Source organism: Juglans microcarpa x Juglans regia, chromosome 7S (assembly GCF_004785595.1).
Source record: "Juglans microcarpa x Juglans regia isolate MS1-56 chromosome 7S, Jm3101_v1.0, whole genome shotgun sequence".
Lineage (NCBI taxonomy): Eukaryota > Viridiplantae > Streptophyta > Magnoliopsida > Fagales > Juglandaceae > Juglans > Juglans microcarpa x Juglans regia.
In genome coordinates this window covers 5,627,837-5,640,537 of record NC_054607.1, presented here as the reverse complement: position 1 = coordinate 5,640,537, position 12,701 = coordinate 5,627,837, and the positions used below count along the sequence as shown (strand labels likewise).

The 12,701-nt window shown below is 30.5% G+C and overlaps 1 protein-coding gene across 1 annotated transcript in view; it reads left to right on the top strand.

Annotated features, from left to right (window-relative positions):
- LOC121240488 (uncharacterized protein At5g39865-like) overlaps window positions 1–5,596 on the top strand; it is a 30,339-nt gene extending 24,743 nt beyond the window's left edge. Inside the window, exon 2 of the mRNA XM_041137947.1 lies at window positions 5,569–5,596. The gene's annotated coding sequence lies outside the window, so the exon portion shown is untranslated. The remainder of the gene's footprint in view (window positions 1–5,568) is intronic.
- Window positions 5,597–12,701: the final 7,105 nt, after the last annotated feature.

Sequence of the window (12,701 nt, the reverse complement as noted above, 5' to 3'; positions counted from 1 at the left end):
TGAGATGAGATTGAATGAGTTCGGAGGATTTTGCTATCCAAACCAGGACTCTGTGGATGTTTGGTAATGTTTCTCATCTCATCTCATTTCCTTTCCAAACATAGTACTCAAACACATTATTTCAAATTAATCATTACAATTTTTCTAAACTTTCAAAATATAAAAAATAATTCAAAATTTTCAAATTACAAAACAAATATAATATTAAAAAACTATATTCTAACAATATTTTAACTTTATAATATTTTTATTCAATATTTTCTTTCTCATTTTTCAAAATCCCATCAAATATCATAATTCAAATAATTTTACAATTATTCATAAATAATTTCATTAATATTTACAGATTTCTCATCTTTCATTCCCCAAGTGTCCAGTTAAAAAAAGAAAGAAAGAAAAACTCAAATAAGTTTCAAATCCGGGTAAGCATTTGCCCACATCCATGCTTTTATTTTCCCATGCCCTCTTAATTAAAATTTCTTTTATGGGTTCTAAGTTTTTATGGACAATAATAGGTGAGGATCACAAGGAAATTGACCCTACGTCCGAATGAGAACGCAGATTTATGAGAGGTGGGTGAAGAGAAGACAATAAATAAAACAAGGACATGTGTACTGTACTACGTACAATATGAGATACCCAATACCCATTCAAACATCAATGCTTTGAACAATGCATGATTATACACCACCAATATGGTACTTACACATGATGTGTATGTTTTTACATCCAAATTTCTTGTCCTGATTTGAAAGTTTGAAAATACTAAGCCCAAAGCCAACAAGAATGGCCATAAGAAAACCAACTTTTTTTTCAAAATAATTGATTATTTATGATCAGTTATTTTTAATAAAAATAATTATTAATTATCAAAATGAGTTTATTTTTATCGTAAATAATCTGTTATAAATACTTATTTTTTTGTAGTGAATTAATTAATTAATTAAACCATTTGATCAATATTAATATAGGAATCAAATCTCTTATATTTGAACAAATCATATTATATTTTCTTCCACTAACATCTTTCACTTTTCTTTTCTCATTTTCACTCCTTTTTATTTATTCTCACTCATATATTTTTACTGTTTTCGGATGATGGTCAGGGTTCCACCCCATTATTCCAGCTGATATTTATCATTTTTTTAATTAAAAAAAAAACATATGAGTGGTGTCAAAAACTCATGCATGCCATCTGAGTGTAACATATTCATACAAATATTTATAATCTACAATCTATAGCCTTTCACATGCATGATATCAGTACTTTTTCAACCAAAACAATCTTTGAAAGTTGGAGGACGACCACATGAAGTTTGTGGAAAAACCGCCTTCAAGTAGGTAAATGTTCCTTCATTGTTCTTGAATGAATTTAAAGGAAAAATCCCACATGACAATTTCAAGAAAGTCCAACCCTACTCACTTCAACTAGACACTGTTCTTGACTTTAATTAAACAAAAGACAAAAAGAATAGAAAAATTCTAGTCATAAGTGGGTGTATAAGTAAATTAACATATTCTCCATGCCGTTGACATGACAAGACTTAGGCTCCGTTAGGATAGTAAAAGCATTTTATTTCATTTCATCTCATCCTTACAACTTTTTTAAATTCTCACATAAAATATAATAAATAATTCAACTTTTTCAAATCTCAAAACAATAATAATATTAAAAAAAATTAACAATATTTTATTCAACTTTCATCTCAACTCACTATTCAAACGACTCCTTAATTTATATGAAAATTTTAAAATTTAAATCTCTTACAAACAAATAAATTAAATCTTGTCACGTCAACGGTATAGAATGTGTATTTTACATACCGATTTATAAGTAGTAGAATTCAAAATAATAAGTATTCTCATTCAATGGCAATCTATGTTCTCACTTTCTCAGTATAACTGTTGATTGTTTGAGATTGTGAATGATTAAAAAGAACCGTTGATGGTGGGAGCATTGCTTCCTACGAAAAACACTTAGAAATAGGTATAAGATAATGCTAAATAACTAAAAAATTGTGGGGTCTTTGATATTAACACTTGTCTTGAACCCTAGGGTCCAAGAAGAAATTGTGAATAAAGGCATTGGATGCATAATCAATTTGATTTTTAAAAAACGAAAAGATTTCAAAGACGGCACGTCAAAACCACTATCTAATCCTTGATTCCCTTACGCTAACCTTTGCATATCATTGTGTTTTATTCAATTTATTTGAATAAAAAGATATAGAGATTTATGTCCTATGTTGCAGGTCATCTTTCTAAGATCAGTTGCTTTCATTTGGGTGTAGCAGCAAAGTTGATTGAATATGGATAAGCATCTATCAAAATGGATATGCATCCAAGGAAAGGAGGCACCAAAGATTGTACTTATATTTTTATCTACGCACTAGCTATATAACTTATTATAATTATAAAAAAGTTCAACTTTTATTATTGTGAACCCACTTCAATAATGTATTGAGCGTGTTAAAAACGAGAAATGTTATTTGTAGTTAGAGTACGTAAGTGTCGCATATTCATTTTTAAAAAATGAATAAATATGAAACGGGCCACAAGAAAAAATTAATTTTTTAATTATAGATCACATTCTTTTTTCAAGATGATACGCGACACTTACACAACTCATAAATATATCTAACATTACTTTGTTAAAAAACACGTCTGCGAGTGAATTTCTTTCAAATATATATTCCTATTGTATAACATTTGGTCCGAGGAATAAGTTCATTATTGGCATGCTCAATACATCATTGAAGTATTGACTTTATATATTACATGTTGATTTTCCTTAATGATTATTCACTTTTATATACAGATTCACAAATTGTCACAAACAAAGAAATTAAAAGAACCATTAAAAAGATAACCATGATATGTCCCATAAAGTTTCTTGCCTAACCATAATAGTATCCAATAAAAAAAAATGTAAAAGTTATCACTGTCATTTTTATTAGCTGCAAGGGAAAAGGAATTTTCTAAAGTGGAAGGAATCTAAATTACCATTTTCTTAGAAGGGAATTCACAATTTTTAATAAAAGAGTAATACTAGGTATAAGTCTCAAATATATAAGTATTTTATAAAAATATAGGTATCATCAAGAAAAAGTGAGTTTTTCATATTTTTTTATGTTGGGGTCCATTTTTTATATAGAGTTTGCGTGAAACTTGTGTATTTAGAATTTGTATATATCATTTCTCATTCACATTCTCAACAAAATGAAGTTGAGAGGGAATTCAAATCTCTTTGGATATCCGGACTTTTTTTTATACTCAAATATGATCATTATATATATAAAAAAAAAAGTAATGTCAAATTTAGTCTTAGGATGTGAAGTCTTACGTACTCCCTTTAAAAAAGAGTAGTGTTCATTATTAAAAAATTAATTTTCTCATGTGAATCTCATAATTATTCATTTCTTTCAAAAAGAGTGCACTAGTCTTGCAAACTATAAGACTATAAATATCATTTCTCTTATAAAAATCAAACAGTATTAAAAATATGGGGATGAGTAATGTTAGATACAATCTTGGGGTGTGCAAATTTTGTGCACTCCCTTTAAAAAATGTGAAGTCCACAATTAAAAAATATTTTTTTATATAGATCTCATATTTATCTACTTTTTCAAAACTAGTAGCAAGAGTTCACGCTATAAGACTACAAAAAGTGTTGTGTTGCACACCAAATTTCTTTATAGTAAAACTCAATCATGTATCATTACCATATCTTCTATTACTCTCTAACAACCATCAAATTAATCATTACTATTCTTAACTCATCTTAATTAATCATTACAATTTTCTTAAATTTTCACACAAAATAAAATAAATAATTTAATTTTTTTAAATTCTAAAATAAAAATAATATTAAAAAAATATATTCTAACAATATTTTATTCAACTTTTAACTTTTATCTCAACTCGTCTTATCTAATCTCATCTGTAAAAACAAACGGGGCCTAAATACTATCTCACTGTCTATGTAACAAATTGATCGAAGACAGGTTTGGTAAGCTTATCAACACACCTAGTCATGGCCTGAATCCTAAAAGATCATTACTCTAACCATATGTCATATTAAGATCTTGTCTGGATATAGAAACAGTTTCATCTCATCTCATTATTATAATTTTTTTAAATTTTCAGATAAAATATAATAAATAATTTAATATTTTTAAATCTTAAAACAATAATAAGATTAAAAAATAATATTATAATAATATTTTATTCAACTTTTAATTTTTATCTAAATTCATCTTATCTTATCTCACTATCCAAACGGATTTAAGAATAATTATTCACAATTTTGAGCTTATCGTTATAAATGTAGGAGACTTGTACATTTATTTTATGATTGTGTAAAACATTTTCCAAATTTTATAACTAAGGTTGTAAGAGATGGTTCACAAATCCTGACTGATTAAGACTATGAGTTCAGTCAAATCTTATATGAATGAAAAATTATATTTATATTCATAAGATATGCAAATACAAATATTAGAGTCGCTCCGTGAGCAGCCCGCTCAAGTTTACTATTTTTGGTTTTTGGTTTTTTTTACATTTTTTTATATATTTAAATATTTTAAAAAAATTTCAATATATTTAAAATCACTTTTTTAATCACTAAATAAAAAAATTTACCAAACGATCACGGTATAATTTGAAAGACAAAGTAATTTTTTTCCAAATATTATATAATTTTTTTTAATAATGTTTATATTATATTATATTATATTATATGTATCATTACTCCACATGATGAAGATTTATAGCAGAAAGCTGTGTAGTCGTCGTATTTATTCCCTTCGGTTCCTTCACTCAACACACCGCTTTTAATCAGAATCACACGTAACACCTCATTCCCCACCTATCACATTAACTCCTTTTTTTTTATTAATTTTTTTTTTTTCTTTCTTTTGCTGACAAACTGAATCCCACTTTCAAAAACTATCAGGGTACGACTGTCCCCCCAATTTGACCATCATCACCAAGCAACGTAATATTAATTAAGAGTAGCTCACTGAGTGGTCCTAATTTTCAAGAATAATAATGCCTCGTTTGTTTTCAGTTTTTATAATTATTCTTATTCTTATTTTATTTTATTATTATAATTTTTTTAAATTTTTATATAAAATAAAATAAAATAAATAATTTAAAATTTTTAAATCTCAAAATAAAAATAATATTTTATTTAATTTTCAACTTTTATCTCGACTCATCTCATTTTAACTATAAAAATAAACGAGAGTTAATTCATTTCTTACTTTTTTAAAAGAATTTTAAAAATATATATTTAAAATAAAAAAAGTATTTAAAAGTACAAAAAGATAAATACTAAAATATAAGATTCTCTCTATCTTTTATATTTATGTTTTTAATTTTTTTAATAAGTCATGTGGCATCACGTTATAGTGCCACATCAAGAGAAAAAATGAATGGAATAAATTATGGGCATAATAACATTAGTCTAATGGAAAATAATTCGTATATTTTTAGAATGTTTAAATTTAGCTAATTTTTTAAAACAAATGGATAAATACCGGTATGAAATAACTTATTTTTTAATAATAAATCTTATTTTTTTTTAAAAAAAATGAATGCAATCTAAAATTGCATTTAATATTATTTATAATTGAAGATATTAATGTTGTGTATGTTTTGTCTGCGTATCTTTGTTAAGATATAAATTAAATAATAAAATCTATCTCTTCTTATCAATTTAAACTTTTAAAATAAATAATAATTTTATAAAATATTAAAACAGAGATCTTGAATTCATATCGAACTCTACACTTTTTAAATTTTTTTTTATAGTACTCTATTCGTACCATTACAAATATATCTATGAAAGAAATATATACACTCAAAAATCTTTGGTGACAGAGATATTGGGGTTTTGGTACGTGCATATTTGGGTCCACAAAAAATCCCGGGGCACCTTTGTTATTAACATCATGATCCAGACATTTGTGATTTTCTTTCAATATTCTTCAGCTACTTGAAGGTCTTCCAATATTGCCAATAAAACGACTCCACCCGTTTTTCTATATTATTTCATTAAAAAAATAAAAAATAAAATAAAATAAGTACTCGTGATCTTGTCAAAGAGGAATGTTTTAAACACAAAAAAAATCTATAAAAGTAAACTTATATACTGATTGTGGCTTAATGCGGTACATTAAATTTCAAAACTATTATGTGAATTTTCTTTTATAAAATTTGTTGCGCTTCTACTTGTATCATTTTTGCTCAGAAAATTTATCGGATCAAGATTTTCTGGCACATATATGATATAGCAGATCTATCCTGCCAAGGACATCATGTCCAAATCACTCCATATTTATCAGAGAAAACCTAGAGACTAGTCCGCTGGTCTTCCTCAATAACCAGCCCTCCAATAGCAGTTCGACACATAAACATTTAATATTAATTATCATGCATTTGCCTACACCAAAACAAATCAACAAACTGTGCTTCCCTGTCTTCGTATTCCAACCCAAACCCATCCCCACCCCAAACTCATCCCCACCCCCACACATTCCCGACGGCAGAGAGCACGACGAGCACGCCGACCCAATAATGTCTATAATTTGCCTTTTGAATAGACTTGTTTTATACATCACTTTTGAAATTTTTATTCTTGAAATTATAAGTAATCTGTTAAGTAAACCAAGTTAGCACCAATATGGACCCAATAATTTCTTTTTGCCAATTTCAATGCTTCAAACAATCATGACTCAAATGTAAAGACAACCCTAGTTTGTTTTCTTTCTTCTAAACTGAGCTAGCCAACATCACAAACAGACCAATAAATTCAATTATAAAGTGCAAAAATAAACCATTGGCCAGTGTAGTGGACGACGGCAAGATCTAGCTTTGGTGGGTGACTAGAAGTGTGATGGGCGACGGAAAAATCTCGAAGATGGTGACGGCAAGATCTCGAAGGGGTGACTGCAATTGTGGGGTCTCTGTTTGGTGGCCGCTATAGCAAGATTTCAGTGCATGGTCAATGGCGATGACGAGTTGCAGTGTAGTGGGAAAGGATTTCAGTGGGGGAAGGATTTCGAGAAAGAGAAAATCTAGAGGTAGAGCAAATTCGGTTTTAATCACTTGTATTGTTGTGTATTGTCTTCATTCACCACTTTTTTATGTGACTTATACTTATTGAGAAGTTATTTTTCTCTTGTAAATAGCAAGACTATCTAGAAGCATTTCCTTATTTATTAACACATACAAAAATTATATAAGGAATTATATATTAAATGTTGCTACTGCTAGCTTTTACTACCCCGTCCATTAGCGCTCTCTCTTTCCTTCCCCTAATTAGTAGAATCTACTCATTAATTGATGTCCAAATATGTAACAAATTAATGTTATGGGCCATGGTTCTTTTCTGTGAAAAGCTAGAACAGAGATCTCCCGGTACAAAAGATTTCAGAGGCATTTGGGTGAGTAGGTTTGGAGATTGAGATGATAATTTTTAATTTTAAATATTATTATTGTTTTAAGATTTAGAAAAAGTTAAATTATTTATTATATTTTATATAAAAATTTAAAAAAAATATAATGATAAGATGACTACGTTAATACACGTTATAAATTTTTAATAAATATTTTGTGAACACGAGGAGGTGGCTATAAGTCATGATCAGTTTAGTGCAGAATCTTTCTAGGGTTCTACTAACTTTGGCTGGACTCGAAGGTGGGAAATTATCATCAGCATATTTTTTAATAATATATTATATTATAAAATATTATTGATAAGTTGGATATGGTACTATTGAAGAAATATTAATGTGTGTGACATATATATAAATGTATACATGCAAGTTGCATGCGACATATATTATTCGCGACAATGCATCACGGGTCGACGCATCTAATTATGATATTATATTTAATAAAATAGAATCGTAAAAATATATACTTTATTAATTAATTGAATATTAATAGTAATCTGAAGCCGTAAAATAGAGTCGAGAATCCTAAACCCGCATTAGTCAAGTTGGTACTGATCAAGGCATATAATATATATATATATATAATAATTAATACATATATATTTTTAGAATAAGATCTGCGTGCAATTTCAAAACATGATGATGCTGAGAATCCATGCCATGAACAGTACTACATGGATCTCAAAAAATGGTATATATCATGATGATCAGAACAATAATCAAATCCCCGACCAACTTTCACGAGATTATATTTGATAAAACCACTGAGATCGAAGTAAATTAAAACATGATCATGTGAAGAGATTATGTCATTATTTCAAGGGTACGTGGACTTACGTACGTACGTGTCAAGCTGGTTAAGGTTATAATTGGAGTAGCTAGCTAGGATGATCGAGTTGTCCTGTAGTAGTAGTAGTAGTACTGGTAAGTTAGTAGTACAGCATGCATGCATGCATGTTTCTGAAAAATGAAGTGTGTATATATATATATATATATATATATATATATATATATATTATAGCATTGATTTAAATTGGGAAGAACGTCAATTGATCTGAAAGGGAAGCACCATCCTCTACGGACCATTTCAAATCAACTCCACCAACTTTATCTTTTATTTTGGCCATAATCATATATAAGCTTTAAAAATCTATAAGATGCCAAATTCAAAAAGAAAATATATATATATATATATATATATATATATAGCTGAAACGGGAATTTCCGTATAATATAATATATATCCATCATGCATGCGTGCTCCATTTAAAGTATCAAACGTATAACAACTACTCACTTGTTTGAATATTTAAGTTTTAAACTATCCAATTATTTGCGAATTACTTCTTTAATTCTGAAAATACTTGCACTATATGTATATTACAGCTACAAAATGTGTATGTATATATATATATTACAAAAAAACGAGTATTTATATATGATAAGTTATTTACAACGTAAATGACTATTTATGACCACGATGTAACATTTATTTTATCAATAAGTAATTTTCTTATAGTAATTAGATAATATTTGAAGAATTACGATGGTATGCGCGTGGCCCATATAACATTTTATCAATATTAATTATATTTGCACAGTTTTAATTTTGTCAATATTAAATATTATATATGCAGTGTCCATACGTCCGTAGATTATATATTAATCCAAATTTATCCCATAAAAAGTACAAAAAATTTTAGTGAATCCTAAATAACAAAGAAAAACCATATTTATACAGCTTTTGAAATTGTGAATTAAATGTTGCGATCGATGACACCATTTCTCTATCATTATATTATGGCAGGGGAAAAAAAAAAAAAAAAGTCATGTGGATACGTGTCAAAATTCATTTTCATTACCTACTTTCTTTTTTCAATTTCTAACATTTCTTGTTAGTTATTATTAGTGCATAGAGATTTATCTTGAGGTAAAAAAATATTTGGTATAACTGTGGGATCGATTCTAATATATAAAATCCTTTTTACTTGGAACCACACTCAATGAAAACGCACATAGAATATGCTGAAATGCTCGTCTATCTATTATTGAAGAAGGGAGAAACCTGCAAGCTAGCTAGAGATCGTGTTTAGCAATCTTGGTACATCCCAAGTCCCAAGAATATATATGCATATATGCAATCGATCCTCTGCGTGATGTTCACGAATAAGTGCGAGAAAAACATTCATGAACTGCCGTATATAGGGTTTTCCACTTGCTTTAATTTCCTATTATTTTTGGATGGAGCAGGAACACGTGCAGATAGAGGTTAGATAGGAAATAAGTGCCCAATTAGCAAGAGTTCCTTATTCTAGTATCGCCAGACAAGAGAGCATCATTCGAGCTATTTCTTTTGTGTTAATGGCAATAAAGGGATTTCGTGGGGCTGCAGAATGCTGATTTCGATCTGCATGATGCATGAGAACATAGAAGATGGAGATCGAATATATAGAAAATTATTAGAAATATATATATATATATATATATATATATATATATATATACCGAGTTTTTGTTGGATATATGGAAATACAAAAGAAAAGGGTGCTGCTTAATTCACTGCATGCTTTTTTGGTTTTATTGCCTCATGTAAATTAAATGTATTTTATATTTTACATGCATGAGGCAATAAAATATATTTTATATTTATAATCGTTTACTTATCAAAAAGAAAAATTTATATTTATCATGCGCAGTGTATTTCTTAGCTCAGAATAAAAAACAAGTGTATTGTCATTATTGGGTTGCATGTAGAGATTGGTCTGTGAGCAAAAAATTGAGGAACAATGAGTTCACTATACATGCACTTGACAGTAGGCTCGAGTGAAGTTCAACCCCTGTGTTCGCTCGACATGCGCTCGAGCAAAACTCAACCCTTGAGTTTGCTAAAGCCACACTCAAGCCAATGTTCATTGGTTGTTCACTCGAAGTGCGCTTGACATGTTGCTCTACCAAAGAACGTAGTTTTTGTCAGATTAGGATTTCCAATACTGTTTACTATAAATATATTATATTTGACTTGTTTTGTATGACTTTTCAGCATATTTTGAGAAATAACAATTTTCAAGTGAGTGCATATTGAGTGAAAGAGAATGGTGGCTAGAGATAAAGTGAAAGCACCCAAGATCAAGAAGTTCAACGGCATTAATTTTTGGTACTAGAAGATGTAGATCGAGGACCACCTCTATGGAAAGAGACTCCACCTTCCAGTGTTGGGAAAAAAGCTAGAACATATGGATGATGCTGAGTGGATTCTGTTAGATCGACAGGTTCTGAGGATTGTTCGATTGACCTTGTCCAGAATAGTGGCACACAATGTTAGTAAGAAGAGAACCACGTCGGATGTCATGAAGACTTTGTCAGGTATGTTTGAAAAGCTGTCGGAAAATAACAAAATGCACTTGACGAAGAAATTGTTTCAATCTGAAGATGTCAGAAGATTTGTTTGTGGCCCAACACTTGAATGAATTCAATACGATCACAAATCAACTGTCTTCTGTAGAGATTGAGTTTGATGATGGGATCAGAGCATTGATTCTGTTGGTAATGCTGTCAAATAGTTGGGAAGCCATGAGGATGACTGTGAGTAGTTCAGTCGGCAAGATGAAACTGGACTAGGATAACATACATGACATGATCCTTACTAAAGAGGTACGTAAAAGAGACTAGGGTGAGTTCTCAAGATCAGGATTAGTCCTGAATATTGACAATCGGGGCAGAATACATGACAGGTCAAACTTCAAGAGCAAAGGGAAGAGTAAGACGAGATTTGGGCAGCATATCATTTCTGGAGTTGTGGCAAGCCGGGCCACATTAAGAAAAACTGTAATGAATGTAGTGGAAGAAGAAATTTATGATGTCCTAATTCTTGCAGTGCACAATCCGATTGATGATTGGGTGTTGGATTCAGGGGCGTCGTTACATAGCACCTCACATTAAGAGATCATACAAAATTATATTGCTAGTGATTTTGGGAAGATGTATGTGGCTAATAAAGATGCACTAGATGTAGTGGGAGTGAGTGATGTGTACATCACACTTCCAAATAGGGGTGTGTGGACTTCACAGCGAGTCAAACATGTTCTAGATCTGAAGAAAAACCTGATTTCTGTGAGGCAGCTTGATGACAGAGGTTATGCAGTAGCGTTCTTTAGAGAAGCTTGGAAGATCATTAAGGGTGCGCTGGTCTTAGCGCATGGTAAGAGATCTAACTTTTTGTATTTAACATCAGGGTGACCAATGATGTGCAGGAAAATACAAGAGTGTAAAAAGACAGGCTTGATCGCTCGAAACATATAAGAAAGCCAAAGGGAGTCAGCTTTGTCACTCCTCATGTAAGCCTGGGAACGTTGGCTAAGGTTTCCAAGATCGACTCGAGATCGAATACTCCTAGTGTAGTCGGAGTTATGAGTCGCCCAATAGATGTGCTGACTAAGGGTGATGTATGTGGAAAACTAAAGTCAGACTTGAATTCAGTGCATCTTCTAGCATGAAGACAAGAGTTGTGAACTGCAGAGATGATAGGGCTTGGCTGGAAACAATGGCTGGCATGTGGAGACCCAGTCTCTAAGTGGACGATTGTTGGGTTACATGTGGAGACTAGCCTGTGAGTAGAAAATTGAGGAACAGTGAGTTCACTCGACATGCACTCGATAGTAGTAGCTCAAGGTGCGCTCGACAGTGGACTCGAGCAAGACATAAACCCTAGTATTCCCTGGAACCACGCCCGACACCCCACTCGAGCCAATGTTCATTAGTTATTCGCTCGAGGCGCGCTCGATTGAAGAATGTAGTTCTTGCTAGATTAGGGTTTCCAGCGCCATTTACTATAAATATATTATATTTGACTTGTTTTGTACAACTTTTCAGCATATTTAGAGAGAGAACAATTGTAAAGTGAGTGCATATTGAGTGAGAGAGCAAAAAGGCCCTAGAGAGTGTGAGTTGAGATTGAGTGATTGTAATTTCTTCTGGTTAATAAGATTTCTACAGCTCTGTGGACGTAGGCAATTTGCCGAACCAAGTATATTATTTGTCATGTGTTTCATCGTGCTTACTTTTACTTTAGTTTATCATCATTGGTGTGTGTGTTTTGCACAACAATCATGTGTTTCCTTATTTTGTTGGATAGCTTGGGGGCTCTGATCAGTTAATATGATCCTTACTAATTTATTGCATGCTACTAAATCTACAATATTATATACACGTGATAAATGAATTAATGGATCCACTCCATTTAAT